The sequence below is a fragment of the Schistocerca americana genome, chromosome 9 (assembly GCF_021461395.2).
Source record: "Schistocerca americana isolate TAMUIC-IGC-003095 chromosome 9, iqSchAmer2.1, whole genome shotgun sequence".
Lineage (NCBI taxonomy): Eukaryota > Metazoa > Arthropoda > Insecta > Orthoptera > Acrididae > Schistocerca > Schistocerca americana.
Window position 1 is genome coordinate 21,505,793 of NC_060127.1, and position 18,242 is coordinate 21,524,034.

The 18,242-nt window shown below is 42.6% G+C and overlaps 1 protein-coding gene across 1 annotated transcript in view; it reads right to left on the minus strand.

Annotated features, from left to right (window-relative positions):
* The window catches only part of LOC124551369 (protein sprint), a 153,767-nt gene extending 136,056 nt beyond the window's left edge, over positions 1 to 17,711 (minus strand). The window contains exon 1 of the mRNA XM_047126408.1: positions 17,636 to 17,711. The gene's annotated coding sequence lies outside the window, so the exon portion shown is untranslated. The remainder of the gene's footprint in view (positions 1 to 17,635) is intronic.
* Between the last annotated feature and the right edge of the window lie 531 nt (positions 17,712 to 18,242).

Consider the following 18,242-nt stretch of genomic DNA (forward strand, 5'->3'; position numbering starts at 1 on the left):
TGATCACGAAATTCATCACGTGACTGCAAGTGACCACAACACTCAATCGATACAACAGGTCAGTGACGAGGAAAACAGATCCAATTCGTCTGAACTGAGTGATAAAAAGGCATTCAATTCAGCTGAAAGAATCGTGAAACACGACGGTACACACATGTTCCCCGAAACAACGTGCATACTCAAGCAAGTAACGTCATTATCTCCCTGGAAGCGAAGGTAACATTGAATTTTTATCTTAACAACGAGAATTTGCAAATTATTGTTTGCTATACTAACTTATACATTGAAAACGCTCTTTCAAGATTTACCAGAGATAGTGATGCAAGGTTAATAGATAGCACAGAGATAAGATCTTTCATTGGAATCGTTAATATCATTGGTACGATGCGTTGTCCAAGAAAAAATTGGAAGCATTTGTCGATAACTCTGAGGGCAATGGATTGCAGTGTGGTTTTTTTACTGTTGAATGAGAAGGGATTTCGTTTTCTGTACCGAAGTTTGAATTTTGATGATGTAAATGTGCGTAATTCTCATCAGCTGGAAGATAAACCTAGCTCCAATCAAAGTAGTATTTGAATTTATGGTTAGTAAGTTTAGTCATCTTCTCTCTGTAAGTATATAAAAATCGACGAGCATCTTCTGTCTTTCAGGGGAAATTGCTATTTTATACAGTACATACACAGTAAACCTACAAAACATGGATTACAGATGTTTGCTCTTGTTGATGCTAAAACAGGGTATACAATAAATTTGGAACAATACGCGGGCCAACAGTCTCAAAGAAATTTTGTGTTGAGGCTAGTGGAACTTATTTGTGGAACAAATGGGAATGTAACAGGTGATAACTCATTAAATAGCGTCAAGCTGACCCAGACACTGTTGGAAGAAAAGAAACTCACATACGTCGGGACGACGGAAACGAATAAGAGGAAGAGAGATTGCTAAAAAAAATGCTACCAAATAAGAACAAAGACAGGTACACTATCTGATCAAAAGTATGCGCAGACACTTGTCAGAGGACGTTTATACTGTGTCATCACCTCGCTCTTACGACGACCTTGAATTCTGCTGGGGACACTTTCGATGAGGTGTCTGAATCTCTGTGCAGCAATGGCAGTCTAAAACGGACAAGGTAGTGATGTCTGTAACGAAGTCGAAATTGTAACTCACCCTAAAGATTTTCTGTTCGGTTCAGATCGGTACTATGGGCAGGCCAGTCCATTTCACGATTGTTAGTGGCCACATATCATTACGTCACAGATGCTGCTTTACGACACGGTGCATTGTCATGCTGAAATAGTCACCGAACTGTCCCTCTACGGTACGCGGAACACAATCCAGTAATGTTCATTATTTTGATTTGCAGCTCCTTGTGTTGGCCGTGTTTGTAGTTAAAATTGTTGTTCGCCAGTTATGCAAAACACAGTTTTTTCTCAGCACCCAAACATGTTTCGGCACCACTGTGCCATCATCAGTGGGTTTTCGTTTTTATTAATTTTTTATGAGCTTTCTTCTCATTCGTCTCTTCAAGTACAGGTTTCGGTTCTAAAAACGAAAACTGAAACCGGTACTTGAAGAGACGAATGAGAAGAAAGCTCATAAAAAATTAATAAAAACGAAAACCCACTGATGATGATACAGTGGTGCCGAAACATGTTTGGGTACTGAGAAAGAACGGTGTTTTGCATACCTGGCGGACCTCAAATCTAACAACAGTAAAATGCCTTCATATCCTTCCGCATTTAGTGTTACCTTGAGCGCAATAAGGGGACTGCACCTAATCACAAAAAACAGCCTGGTCTTAAGCTCTGGTTGTTCCTTGCATTTCCACTTGACAATCACATCACAGGCGATCGACTTGGTCGGCTTTCGAAGAACTGAAATGTCCCTTGCGGACTTGTTACTCAGGTGACATCCAGTTACTAGTCCACGTCCGAAGTGACTGAGCTCTCCCGAATTACTCTTTCTGTCGTCACTGCTTCTCTACTGGCAACACGATACTCCCCGCCTCCTCATTTTACACTTGTGTGTCAGCCTCTTGTGACATCTGGTTGTCAATTCCGCATTGCATACGTATGTGCGGGTACTTATGCACAGATAGTGTATCCTCCGTGTTTCTTTCCAGAAACTATTGCACTCTTGTGTCCTATTCCACAAAGGACAATAGAACTGTACTCATTTTATCGACATCTATCAAGATGATGCAACTGACGAAGATATTGGTGATGACCGGAAACCTGGAACTATCACATTTTACAGTCGTACAGTAACTTGAGTCGATCTGGTGGACTAATTACTTCAAAAATTATCTTGCTACGACCACTAGAGTATGAGCGGTTCTGATATTTTTGGATCTTCTGAATGTATGTGCAATTAATGAATTTTGCCTTCTGAAATTCAGTACCAGTTCACCTAAATTGACGCAAAGGAGATTTTTGGAGAACGTCTGGGAAATGATTATTTCACTCAGTTTCAGTTGAAATAAAGGCGGGGCCGACTGTTACATGGTGTCGAGGAAGAGGGAACGGCCGATCTTGAGAAGCTATTGCGCTCGTGACGAAGTTGTCATGCCTGTGGATGACGAGGTGGCAAAACTATAAGGCAGTGGTGCTGGAAGTTCTCGGAGTGGCCATATGGGCACAAGTAATGCTGAACGTGCTGGACGCCCTGTGGAGGTTACGACTCCAGAAAGCATTGATAAAAATCCATTATATGCTGATGGGTGACAGAAGAGTTAAGGAGCGTGAGATTGCTAGCACTGTGGGCATCTCGAATGAATGGGTACCAAATATTTTGCATAAACATTTGGACATGAGAAAGCTGTCCGCAAGATGGGTTCCGCGCTTGCTCACGCTTGACCAAACACGGAATTGTGTGAAGTGCTGCAAGGATGGTTTGCAGCTGTTCAGGAAGAATCTGCAGGACTTTAAACGTCGTTTCGTCACTGCGGATGAAACATGGATACATTACTATACTCCTGAAACCAAACAACAATCTAAACAATGGGTTACCATGGGAGAATCTGCACCAGAAAAGTCAAAGAGCACTCCTTCGGCCGGAAAGATTATGGCGACTGTCTTTTGGGATTCGCAAGGGATAATCCTCATCGACTATCTGGAAAAGGGTAAAACTATTACAGGTGCATATTATTCATCGTTATTGGACCGATTGAAAACTGAGCCGCAAGAAAAACGCCGGCGATGAGACCGCAAAGATGTCCTTTTCCATCACGACAATGCAGCAGCACACACCTGAGCAGTTGTGGTAGCAAAATTATTGGAAATAGGATTCCGACTCGTTTCACATCCCCTCTATTCTCCAGACTTGGCTCCCTCGGACTACTATTTGTTCCCCAATGGCTGGCGGGAGAAAGATTTTATTCAAATGAATAGCTGTTTGGCAGACATGGACAATTCCTATTATTGGGAAGGGATCAACAAATTAGAACAGCGTTGGACGAAGTGTATACGTCTAAAAGGAGACAATGTCGAAAAATAAAAAAGGTTTACCCCAAACATGTAAATAGTTTCTATTTTTGCACGGACTTTTCAAACACCCCTCGGATAACCTATAATTAACATCATGTGAAATTTTCATTACAAAACGATTTTCCTTATTCTAGACATTTTAGTAGATGGCGGACTTAATTTTCTCGATTCGAGGGGTACTCAACGTTACTATCACGTCCGAAAAAAATATAGTTACGTACTTAATTTCTTGTTAAGTTTCCAGGAAGACAATGGAATCCACTTGCCTCTGTACCACGGTTCAAACCCTCGTCGGGCCATCCAGGTTTAGGTTTTCCGTGATTTCCCTAAAACGCTCCAGGCAAACGCCGGGGTGGTTCCTTTGAAAGGGCACGGCCGATTTCCTTCCCCGTCTTTGACACAATCCGAGCTTGTGCTCCGCCTCTAATGACCTCGATGTCGACGGAATGTCAAACCCAATCTTCCTTCCTTCCTCTTAGCGTAGCACGCCGGTACACAAAAAAAAAAAAAAAAAAAAAGAATTATAGAGCAGCCCAGTGGTAAAGTACAGTATAGAGCGATATGAGAATGCACTTACTCACGGCGACATTCTTAATGCGTCAGACTTGTCAGTCTCGAGCTGCCGACGACTTCCTCCTCCGTGATGTCATAGCCGGGAGATATTTGGGTAGGACGTTAGTCACTGAGTCACGGAATTTCCATATGGTACCAGAGATTACGTTGATATCCGTGACTGAAGAACACTGTTAGCGATGCTGATTTCGTCAGATGGTGGATGATTCAGCTGATTTCTCTGGTGTACATCATCAAGGGCTCCTTTCCATTGACAGCGTGTGTGGTGTCACCGCAAGGCACCACAGTTGCTAGGTTGTAGGCTTCAAATCGGCCGCGGTCCGTCAGTACACATCGGACCCGCGAGTCGCCACTGTCGACGCTAGCAGACCGAGCGCCGCCACTCGGCTGGTCTTACGACACAAGCTAGCGCACTGCCCAGTTCTACAGCCGACTTCAATAGGAATGGTTCACTCGTTATAGCTTCAGAGATCTCATTTATAGAGACGCTAGTTAGCATAGCCTTCACCTAAGTCAGTAGTTACGACCTTGCCAGGCGCCACGTACAGTTTATGCTTTGACAATCGATCTATATGTGTGATGCAATCAGAATTGCAAAGAAGTATTCGCAGTTCAGTCTATAACTGCACTTGTAAATATAATTGTACAAAGTCAATATCGACGTTCAACTGCTGATGCTGAATTAAAGCTAAGTATTTAATTGTATTCCTGGCTACTAACTTTCTAATCACCTAAGATGTTCCAGATACTTCCAGTCAAGTATAGTTCACTGATCCTCACGTCATATTACGTGATCAACGCGTGAGATTAATGGCCACCACTTGCGATCAGGCTAAGAGTGAAATTGCGTGACTCAGCCGGGTCACCCTTTTTCCATGAGGCACATAGTTTTGCCTCATACATAACAGTGTGTATACGCGGACAAGAAAAAAATCCCGGATTTCTCGGTTAAAAATACACTTTCGCCTGGGTGAAAATACACTGTATCCCTGATGCACACACATTTTTTTCGTGTTAAGTGACAATATACTTTCCACCTTCAATCCTTCAAATAGTAAAGGTTTTATACACCGGCGTAGAGCTTCCCGGCGCTTTAGAAAATAAAACCAAGCAAAAGCAAAGCGGTCTGAAAAGATCATTGATGGAAATGTGTACGCTGCATTACGAAAGCATACACACGAATTCCATCAAGTACAACACAATGGTTACCGAAATCGAGATTGCGTTGCGCGATGCACTTTTGTCAGCCAATCATAGCTCATGTCACGTGATCTCGCCAGCCAATGACAGCAGATATTCAAAGTATAGGACTCGTGATGTAGTCAGCCAATAGCAACATCATTGTTATGTAGCGCGAACACACACTAATATCAAAAGTTAAAGGTTTAGATTGATATACATACAGTAGGGCTACAAGAAAAGCTAAGCTTCCACATATAATACAGTCGTCAATATTTTTTGATGCTTTTTTCGAGGGTGCGATTAGCTAGGATCCTAGCTAAATACTTGTGACAAATAAGATAGTTAATTTTACTGCTGTGCACCAAACATTTCGTGTTTATCTGCCCGAATACATGTTCCGTCGAGTGCTTCGACTTTTCCATAGAAAATCCAATTATGTCTGAAAGTGCTCAAGAACTCACCTCGCACTTTTATTAAGGATAATTATGTTGAAACTCCTTGGCACATTAAAATGTGTGCCGCGCCGGGACTCAAAGTCGGGACCTTTGCCTTTGGCGGGCAAGTGCTCTACCGACTGAGCTACACAAGCACGACTCACGACCCGTCAAAATTGATGAAAACATATTTTTTGGTCCGTCATATTGGATTAGCCATTACGAATTTTGAAAATCTAATTTCTGATTTGTGTTCAGCACGTCAAAAATATATAAGAACATGTTTCCATGCAAATGTAACTAAGAATACATATAATAGCTTTACCTTCACGAGCAGCAATTTTTCAAAACTATGTGCAGCATAAAATAAAAACCGTTCAACGTATTAACTTCTACCCTTGACCCAGAAAAAGTAAACACTTTTCTTGGGAGCTTATGCCTATAATATACGAAATTTGTTAATATTAAATTTTTTTGTGAAGCCATAAAGAGTGCAACAAAAATCCAAAACTCGAACCCAAAGTTCGAGTTAGCACCATATAGGTATAAGATCCCATAAATTTAATGTAGTATCGGTTAGATGTTATCCATTTTTGATTTCAGATACCTCCTGAGGGACTAACTGCACACAGTATGCGTATTTCAAACTCGCAAGCCCTTGCTCAAACTAAAATTACGGGCCATTTTGTCTTTTTTATCGACAATCTAAAATAAAGTTCAAATTATGATAAACCATAATCCCCAAACAGATTCTTTACATTCTTTTCACTGTCGCAAAAAAATATCCAAACTTTGCCAATTTTTTGCTCCTTTGAAGGACAACCTTGTCTGAAGACGAGCTCACTTTTACTTGATTTGACTTCTGTACTTCACCGGTTTTTTTTTGCAGACACAGCAGTTTACCTCCCAGGAGACTTTTTATGTTGGGTAAAGTGTCAGAAAAAATGTCTTCAGTTTCCATGCCATTGTTTTATTTTGCCATGTTTCATTATTACAATACAACGGAACACACAGTAGCCTCGTCCCGAGGCGCTTTTTCCCACTGCGTCACACAAGCGACGTCATTCGTTTGTGAACAGCGGCCCCGTTAAATTAACGTCGCATTATAAATTACTGACGGCATAATTTGCTGCTCGCGTAATTACAAAAGGCTAACGCACCAATCAGCTTTTTCAAAGGGACTCGCTGCACGAGTAGCCTGGCGCGGCCGATCGTAATAACTGTTCGGGTTGCTACACAAATGTTGGCTCAACAAGAAATTATGTACACTAACAATGCGCAAATAAATCAAAACATGTAAATGCTTCCCGTCAATAACAATCGAGAGACTCTGCGTTTTAAGGCCATTACTACGTACCAGTTCGTGCGCTGAAATTTGTTTCAGGTGATCATCGTAGTGTGGATATTGGCTACGTGGACTTTCTGACCCTTTAGAGGTGCCGGAGTTAGTACTTCCGATCAACCAGTTGTGCAATGTGGCGTTTCGACCAGATCCTCCCCCGCTGTTGTGGGTTCTTTTGGCTGTTGGAAAAGCCACGGTTAAAATATTTGCTGTCGAGAAACACCACGCTGACGTCTCGTGTCGCAAATTCCTCGACATCCCGTCATTTTCCACTTTACTGGCACACCCAGCTAAAAAGTAGTCACCCCCAAAATGCATCTTGCTAATAGCGTATACCCCTCAGACCACGCGAAGGCCATAAAACGAGCTTTAGAATGCATGACTGGTACCAATATATTATATACAGATTGTGCCAAACAGGTAAATGACACTGGATATACTTTCCTAGACCGGCAACAAAGGCTTGTAGATTACCAGAGGAGGTAGTAGCCGTTCTAGAAGCACTCAAGTAGGACTATTATCTTAACCGATTCCCGAGCAGCAGTCATGAACTTGCAAAAATCGTTTTGCACAACCACACATCTACCCATTCGTTTATGAAATTATGCAGCACGTCAGTAGGCCTATGCCACAAAGCAAAAAGCATTAATTTGGATCAAAGGCCACAGAGGCATTGGCGGCAACGAAGACGCCGATCAAATGGCTAAACAAGGCACAGCTGGAGGAAAGCCGTGTCATCCAGAGGTGCGACACACACACTTCATACAACGACTTAAGAGGACGATAATGAATGACGTAGGATGAGGAATGGAGCATACGATCCAATGCAGTGTTGCCCAGGTGAAATTCCCTGATATTTTCCTGATTTCCAGACAAGTTTTAGCATTTTCACCCTGACAAATTTTGTGATCTCAGGGGTGAGTAAAGACATAGGTTGACACAAAAAAATGTCGGTACTTCTGCATTTCTAAACATGTGAGCAAAAATCTTAAGCACTAACATCAACATTTTTTTGTAATGAACTGTATTTAGATGGAGAAAGCAAGCCAAATGGTATGTGTGTTTCATTGAGACCACTGACGTTATTTTACTTCAATAAAAGAAAACACATTTGGTCACAAAAATATGCATTTCCATGGAGTCGCAAGACAGATTTAAAACACCTTCGCTGATTTCAGAAAAAACCTCAGAGAAAAGTCGGCCTCTTGAAAGTATAGAAGGCGAGGAAGAGTTGTGTAAGACAGTACTATAAAATGGCTCTGAGCACTATGGGACTTCTGAGGTCATCAGTCCCCTAGAACTTAGAGCTACTTAAACCTAACTAACCTAAGGACATCACACACGTCCATGCCCGAGGCAGGATTCGAACCTGCGACCGTAGCGGTCGCGCGGTTCCGGACTGACGAGCCTACAATCGCTCGGCCACTCCTGCGAGCAAGACAGTACTATAGGTGACTGCCAATAAAACATTGGTTCTAGTATTTTCGTTATTTTCAGTTATTACTCACTGTGTTACGCCTATTATTTTGGTATTGTGTGTCCGCCTGCTTACCTGACAGGTAATGTGTTTGCCTACCATGCAGCGGGCACGGGTTCAATTCCCGGCCGGATTGTGGTATCATCATTTCATTATCACTGACACATGGAGGCCAATATGGCATCACCTGAACGAAGAATTGCAGCCCGGCAGCCGAACTTCCCTGGATGGGGCCTCATGGCTATCCATGCCACGCTATCATTTCATTTTACAGGTATTGCGTGATTTTTCTTTCGAGAAATATATGAGCACATAGCGTAAAAACCGCTAGCCACTGCCACTATTTTCGTCTTCTTATCACCCATACTTTCTAATATACCAGGGTTGGAACTTTAATAGGGGCAGCTATTTATTTACAGCTCGTACAAAATAGATACGTGTTTTTAAGTTTTACTGACCTTCAAAAAGTAGTCACCAGCATTGTGTATAACCGATTGCCAGCGATGTAGAAGTCGTAGGATACTCTTAGCAGTGCCAGTTGTGTTGACAGTTAGAGCGAATTGCCAGACGAATTTGTAGCAGTTCTGAAGCGGATGCCGTGAAGTGTTTCCTTCGGTTTAGAAATAGTGTTGAACTCACGAGGGCTTAAGTCAGGCGTGTGCAGTAGATGGTATAGCACTTAGCAGGCCCCATCAGTCAAGCAAATCAGTAACAGCTTGCACTGTACGTGCTTGAGCATTGTTCTGCAAACTGATAGTCAGGTCCTGCAGAAAGTGTCATCTCTTCTCTCTCTATGCTGTTCATTTTTGGAACACAACCTACGACCAGCTTTGGTCATAAACTATTTCATTAATATTGACAACCGGTTTCGGCTTTGCAGTAAAGACACGTAGGCGAATAATTTTTCTCATTCAGCATGACTTCTGCATTCGAGCAGCCCTATATAAAACGCAACACTAATTACATTTTCAATCAAAGATATGTGACTGTTAGATTCCAGAAGTGATGCTAAATGTGATAAACTAGCTTTAGTCAAATGTGTATATTGCTGCGTTCCACTTCACTTCGACCACTCCACTGAAATCCCACACCCGCACTTTGACGACTGAAATGCTGTGCTGCACCATCAGATCAGTAGAAAAAGTTTGTTATTAGGACAGCCTAATTATTTTAAGCAGAAAGAAATACTCCCATAAATCGCTAGAACGTAATATTTTTGGTTTTACTATATCGACAGTTTGTTTCTTAGCGTTATCAATATATCTGTCTATGACATCGAATAGGTGATCGTTCAGATTTCTTCGGTGGTAAGACAGACAGTTTTGCATACAAGTGGCCCTACCACTGTTTCAGGAGTCAGCGGTTTGTACACTACTGGCCATTAAAATTGCTACACCACGAAGATGACGTGCTACAGACGCGAAATTTAACCCACAGGAAGAAGATGCTGTGATATGCAAATGATTAGCTTTTCAGAGCATTCACACGAGGTTGGCGCCGGTGGCGACACCTACAACGTGCTGACATGAGGAAAGTTTCCAACCGATTTCTCATACACAAACAGCAGTTGACCGGCGTTGCCTGGTGAAACGTTGTTGTGATGCCTCGTGTAAGGAGGAGAAATGCGTACCATCACGTTTCCGACTCTCATAAAGGTCGGATTGTAGCCTATCGCGATTGCGGTTTATCGTATCGCCACATCGCTGCTCGCGTTGGTCGACAACCAAAGACTGTTAGCAGAATATGGAATCGGTGGGTTCAGGAGGGTAATATGAAACGCAGTGCTGGATCCCAACGGCCTCGTATCACTAGCAGTCGAGATGACTGACATCTTATCCGGATGTCTGTAACGGATCGTGCAGCCACGCCTCGATCCCTGAGTCAAGAGATGGGGACGTTTGCAAGACAACAACCATCTGCACGAACAGTTCGAAGACGTTTGCAGCAGCGTGGACTATCAGCTCGGACACCATGGCTGCGGTTACCCTTGCCGCTGCATCACAGACAGGAGCGCCTGCGATGGTGTACATTTTTTCGGATGAATCCAGGTTCTGTTTACAGCATCATGATGGTCGCATCCGTGTTTGGCGACATCGCGGTGAACGCACATTGGAAGCGTGTAATCGTCATCGCCATACTGGCGTATCACCCGGCGTGATGGTATGGGGTGCCATTGGTTACACGTCTCGGTCAGTCTTGCTCGCATTGACGGCACTTTGAACAGTGGACGTTACATTTCAGATGTGTTACGACCCGTGGCTCTACCCTTCATTCGATCCCTGCGAAACCGTACATTTCAGCAGGATAATGCACGACCGCATGTTGCAGGTCCTGTACTGGCCTTCCTGGATACAGAAAATGTTCCACTGCTGCCCTGGCCATCACATTCTCCAGATCTCTCACCAATTGAAAACGTCTGGTCAATGGTGGCCGAGTAACTGGCTCGTCACAATACGCCATCCAAGCTGTGTTTGACTCAATGCCCAGGCGTATCAAGGCCGTTATCACGGCCAGAGGTGGTTGTTCTGGGTACTAATTTCTGGATCTATGCAACCAAATTGCGTGAAAATGTAATCACATGTCAGTTCTAGTATAATATAATTGTCCAATGAATACCCGTTTATCATCTGCATTTCTTCTTGGTGTAGCAATCTTAGTGGACAGTAGTGTACCAGATGGACATCTTTGTGCGATTCTCGCTATTCGAGGTCACGCACTTCTCTGGTTAGTGTTACCCCTGACTGACTATGCTGTGTGAAGTGCTTCAGTTTTTCACATTAAGCGAAGATAAATTTCATACATGACTCGCCTTTTGATATGGTTTCTGAATCAAATTTTGAACATCACACCAGTCATACTATGAACTGCCGAAGCCATGTTCAAATCTATTGTCGAGATAAATATCCATATTGTCACTCTTGGTCAGAAGCAAGAACCTACGGATAACATCAACAAAACAACCTGCATGTATGGAGCGTATACAACTGATTTGCATTCATTCACGACATTATCAGGCCTTTATTTTATGAACAAATGTATGGTGAGCGGTACTCTCAACTTCTCTTAGACGCACTGCCGGAGATGCTAAAACATGTCCCTCTAGTGGCAGAGACGTTAAATTGGCTGCAGGGAGGTGGGTGCCCAGCATGTTTTTTCTCACCAGCTTAGCGCACCTAAAATCGATATAATCCTGGTCGATGGTTTGGTAGAGGTGGGCTCGTTCCTCGGCCAACAAAGTCACCAGGTTGTACTGCAGAAGATTATATCATTCTTGTAGACATCAAACACGCGATATCGTATCTGTATTACGAAACGGTGCATAGTCCCAGTTGCACGTTGCCTACCTAACGGCCTCTGGTGGCAACAAAACTTTCTTTTTAGTTCTTCATATAATTATTGACCGAATTTAAAAATTCGAAATCCTAACCTATTCAGTAAGAGGTATAATCTTGCGTTACAGGTTTAACTGAAATACCAAAATAAAAAAATGTTCAAATGTGTGTGAATTCCTAAGGGACCAAGCTGTTGAGGTCATCTGTCCGTAGACTTACGCACTGCTTAAACTACCTTACGCTAAGAACAACACACACACCCATGCCAGAGAGAGGACTCGAACGTCCGGCGTGAGGGGTAGCGCAATCCGTGACATGGCGCCTCTAACCGCGCGGCCACTCCGCGCAGCTATTAAAATCTATTAAAATTAGGCGTGCCAATTACCCAGGTTATAATCACAGAGTATTTGAGAACCAGAGCACTTAGCGACTTCCAACATACTTTACACACAACTTTAAACCTTCTCGAATTTGTTTCTCGCTGCACCTCTCATAAAATAATTAAGGAAAAAAATAATTATTTTTCGCTTTTCACGGAACAAAATTCCATCATTAGGCACGATGTTTTAATTTATTACCTCTTTAAACTAGCTCTATTTGCAACACATTTTGCAGACAGTAGCCCCATATAACACTGAATGCACCTGTGGAAAACTGTACGACACGTAATTCAAGAGACGGTCATAAACATTAAAATACTGAAAAACTAGTTTTTCTTAATCTGGAACGCAAATTCCAGACCATATGCAACCAGTTTTGTGCACGGCAGGTAGATTCTTTAAAGAATCTGGGATGGGACAGTTATTGGTGACAACAGAATTCTCAAAGCATGCATGTCGTTCGCAGATGGAAAGATACATACAAAGGCTGGCACTAATGTTCTTACATCATGATGGAAATAATTTTGAAATGAGACTGAAAACTGTCATTTTTTACTAATTTTTTCAAGTTTATTCGAAGTTAAAAGTGTAAGCAAAAGTTTTCTCCTATACTGTACCATTATTCTACAAACTTTATTTTTTTCCATTAAGCGTCATTCAAATAATTAGCTTCAGGAAGAGCTTTGTGACGGCGTCCAAAAAGGCTAAAATATTAAAAACGATTTAAAGAACAAATGTTCAGCTTCGAGAGCTCTTTTCCTCGGTAGTATATTCCTCCCAGTTTCCATGTGAATTTCTGGAGCTCTTTGCTTTATTTTTTCCAGCAGCTTACAGAAATCTAGTGTTCACGATTAGATTTACATTTTCTTAGTTTGGCTAAAACGCATTTTTTACCGGAAGAAAACTGGACGCACCGTTTTCGAGAAAAATAGCTGTATGTGCTTCAGACGTTTGCTAACACCGAATGGAAATTTTAAGGCCGGCCGAAGTGGCCGTGCGGTTAAAGGCGCTGCAGTCTGGAACCGCAAGACCGCTACGGTCGCAGGTTCGAATCCTGCCTCGGGCATGGATGTTTGTGATGTCCTTAGGTTAGTTAGGTTTAACTAGTTCTAAGTTCTAGGGGACTAATGACCTCAGCAGTTGAGTCCCATAGTGCTCAGAGCCATTTGAACCATTTGAATGGAAATTTTAAGTATTCAGAAATCTTTTCTGTAGCTATTTGTTTGAGTGTAGTCTTGTGTTCAAGTGAAGCATGGACCATAAACACTTCAGACGACGAGGAAAAAAAAAAAAACTTTAGCAATGTGGCGCTACAGACAATGCAGTAACATGTACGCACAACGACCTGTGTACTGCGAGATTAACATCAATTTTGACATCACAGATAATTTATAATTGACATGCACAGCATTTGATAGATGTACGTAATATATATCACTGACGATGGGCTCTGTACTCTGAAACTGATACGGCTATTAAATATTTGCATACACCTTACGGTGTTAACGAGATGTCTAATTAATAATATTAATAAAGCGGTACTGAATCGAATTGGGGAGAATTTTTTTAATCATAATTAGAACAAAACAGGAGATCCACCGACAGGACAACCCAGAGGTATCACGGAGTCGTCAATTTGCAGATGAAGAGTGAAAACAAAAAATTAGTACCCGAGTGTTTTGTGAATTCATCTGTTATTTCATCTCGTCCAGTGCTTTGTTTCGTTTAAGTCGTCTATTTCTTCTTTGGCTAGTTCTTTTCGTATTTCTATGTCCTATAGGGTTACACATAGGGTTTTTGTTCGCTCTTTTCTCTATCTTCTGCACACAGCTGCTCCCCTCCCCCTTTCTTCTTGGCTCAGTAGCTACTACATGTGTTTTCAGAATGAGATTTTCACTCCGCAGCGGAGTGTGCGCTGATACGAAACTTCCTGGCAGATTAAAACTGTGTGCCCGACCGAGACTCGAACTCGGGACCTTTGCCTTTCGCGGGCAAGTGCTCTACCAACTGAGCTACCGAAGCACGACTCACGCCCGGTTTCATATCAGCGCATACTCCGCTGCAGAGTGAAAATCTCATTCTGGAAACATCCCCCAGGCTGTGGCTAAGCCATGTCTCCGCAATATCCTTTCTTTCAGGAGTGCTAGTTCTGCAAGGTTCGCAGGAGAGCTTCTGTAAAGTTTGGAAGGTAGGAGACGAGGTAATGGCAGAAGTAAAGCTGTGAGTACCGGGCGTGAGTCGTGCTTCGGTAGCTCAGTTGGTAGAGCACTTGCCCGCGAAAGGCAAAGGTCCCGAGTTCGAGTCTCGGTCGGGCACACAGTTTTAATCTGCCAGGAAGTTTCATACATGTGTTTTGTTCATCGGTTTTTTTATCAGTTTCTCTTCTTTCATAACTGAAAAGCGCTAATCTTTACATCCAAATAGTTTCGAGTGGTATCTTTTGAGAATCAGCTTGATTGCACGATAAATTTTCCTGTTTTCATTTTATTTGCTAAACTTTTCGTCCAGTTTACATTTATTACTTCAAAACAAATTATTTATTTTCTTTCGCGCTTTAGAGGCATTGACATTCGCTTCACAAGAAATGAGGTAAAACTATATGACAGGGGTATTACGCTAGTCTAGAATACTTTCACTATAACAGTCAATAGCAACCACCAACAATAGAGGATACCAACGTAGATTTTGAAGAGGTAGAGCCACCGTCGATTGATTATATGCAATGAAACGGATTACTGAGAAAAGCTTTGAATATGGCGCTAGATCGCCATGCGCATCAGAGCAACCGTTCCACAGCACTGACCAGGAAACGTAGGGCGGGCGTAAGACAATTTGGATTTCGAAGTAAAATGGTTAAATTAGGAAAATACGCGATACACACAACCGTAAACATCGAAAGATATAGACATTATGTATATAGTTATGGCATTAATTAGTAGTAAACAATTTGACAAGAGTAAGTGCTCTCAAATAATTAGGTCAACTAACAGGCAGTCGATCGTGATTTGGCATAAGATTACAACTATACTGAGCGAAACGAGGGTAGACTGCAAATGCATAGAGTGTTTCAGTTTTGAGACTATGATTAAGCGCTGCCCAATAAACGAAAAGGTAGGACTGTACGTTTGGTGCACAGCACTGTACGGAAGTGAATCAATGACTGCAGAGAAATCCGAAAAAGAAGAGAATCAAAGCATTTGAAATGTGCTGCTATAGGAGGATCTTACAAATTAACTGGGCTGACAAATAGTCAGTTGATCCTCCTAGGCATGGAGCCATAGTCTGGTTTTGTGGGTCACCGTCTTCTACCGTCTCTTCTCTCGCCCCACCACTCCCCAAAGCTACGGTCGCAGGTTCGAATCATGCCTCGGGCATGGATGTGTGTGATGTCCTTAGGTTAGTTAGGTTTAAGTAGTTCTAAGTTCTAGGGGACTAATGACCTCAGCAGTTGAGTCCCATAGTGCTCAGAGCCATTTGAACCATTTGAACTCCCCAAATACAACTTACCCTAAAATACACATTTAACGTGAAACACATGCCTCGGGCTTTAATAATAATAATAATAATAATAATAATAATAATAATAATAGAAGTGTATAAAGCTTTAGAATAAACCCTCCTGAGGTTCCAGTCCTCCCTCGGGCATGGATGCATCTGTTGTTCTTAGCATAAGTTAGTTTAAGTAGTGTGTGAGACTAGGGACCGATGACCGCAGCAGTTTCGTCCATTAGGGATTCACACACATTTGAACATTTAGAAGAAATAGTCAGTCGGAGTGGCTTAAGAATTTCTGCAGAAAAAAAAACAAATTTTTAACAAAAATTAAGAAAGTGCCGAAATTTCTGTCACAGATATTGGGTAGATAGATAAGGTTAAAAACTTTAATATTTTCCGGAGATAATAAAAAAATTGGTCTGCGTAAAGGTGCTATAGGAGAAATTCTAAATAAAATGGGAAGAGCATGGGTATAAGTAAAGAACTTAACAGTAAAAGATGCATGTCTAAGCTGCAAAATTAAGGCTCTGCAATACAATAGTGAATCGAGCATGTTTATATGCAAACGAATGTCTAGCATTAAAGTATAACTTACGTAAATTGTAAACAGTAGAAAGGTGAATCATTAGAAAAACATTAGGCTCCGGAAAAACTATGGAAGGTTGACAATTAAGAAGTAACGATGAAATTTATCGAAACGCAGAAAACACATCAGAATTAATGAGAAAAAGAAGACTAGTATTTTTGGGCATTTGTATCGAATAAATTGAATCGACTGCAAGACAGGATATTGACCAAAAAGACCTCCGAATATGTGTGTCAGAAACAAGATGAATCCACAAAGGAAAACAAAAGGATTCAGTTAAAGATAATATAAAAGATGAAGAAACAATTGAAAGAAGTATTTGGAGAAAAAGTACTGAACAAGGAAGAACACAGTAGGAGTGTGAGAAAATCTTGTCTGAAGTGGTCAGAAGACAGGAAAAAAAAAACATAGCGAACAGACGAAAGAGTATACTGGAAGAAAAGAAAAGAGCGACGACTAAGGAACTGAAACTGGCACCTGGTCCTTGGTTCGCCCGTCTGAGAAGAAGAGAAAGAAAGTATATAATACGTTAATGTAATGGGAATGATGTAAAAACATAAGTCAGGTGGTCATGACATGCATGACAGCCAGCCTCCCCCCCCCCCCCCCTTTCCCTCCGCCTAATGGATCCGTGCTGTGTCCTCCGCAGAATTGGCGAAGACGGGAATACGTGGTAAATATTAACAAGGGCCAGGACGATAGCACATGTGTTAAGACATTAGAGACTCGTTTGCGTGATACTAGTTCTAGATGTAGACGACCTAGGGTGGAAGAGGTTCTCGAAAATGAAGAGGTTGAAACAGGAGACAAATTAGTGGCGGGCCACATCCAACCAGCCACAACATTGATGACAAAAGATGGAAGAAAAAATACATCAGATGGTCTGAAACCGCCTGAAAGATAATAATCGTGTCTCGGACCGCGACTCGAATCTAGGGTCAAGAGTGATAGTCCTGCAAGGTATGGAGCCCTAGCCTTACATACTGCTGTACCTAAACTAAGTTACGCTAAGGGCAAAACACACACACACACACACACACACACACACACACACACACACACACACACACACGCCCGACGGAGGACTCGAACCTCCGACGGAGGGAGCCGCACGAACCGTGACAAGGCGCTCCAGACCACGTGGTTACCCCGCGCGGGTGGGAGATAAGAGATGAGATACAGACGGAAGTAAAGCTGTAACAGCATAGTGGGCTGAGGACTTGACCACGAAAGACAGACGTCCTAGATTCGAATCCCGGTCGGGCATACAGTTTTAATCTGCTGGGAAGTTGGAAATCAGTGCACACTCCGCTGCAGAGCGAAATCCATTCTGGTGTGGGACTCACCCTGTCGAGAGAGCCGGCGCTGCTGGTGGCGGCGTGTCCGTCGCCGCCCCTGCCGCCCCCCGCCGCCCCCAGCTGCGTGGGCGGCGCCGCCCCCTGCGCAGCCTGCTGGAGCTGGAGCTGACCCACGCCTGGAGCCGCCGCCCTGGACGGCCGCTCGGGCAGGTACTCCTCCAGCAGGCCATTGCTCGCTGCGTCGCCGGCCCTGTCAACACACACCACCACCACTCTCAGTCGGCCAGCTCGCCTTCACACACCAGTCTCTACACAAAAACATCTTTACACGAGCACTGTTCTGAGACTGTGTGTCGAAAGTACAGCGCACATCACTGAAACTCCAACAACACGAAGCAAAGCAAAGAAGAAAAATTTCATTATTATGAATGTACAGGGCGGGGCAGAGCAACCCTTTTACATAAGACTTCAATTTTTTAAATAAGTAATGTAGATTTATATTTAATTGTTTGAATAGCATCAAATGCAACGTTTAAACCTTATCTTTATACAGATTTGAAGATGATGCCTCGCACAGTGCGTCCATTATTCTCAATACGCTGCGTTAATCGAACACTGAAGTATTAAATGGTTCAAATGGCTCTGAGCACTATGG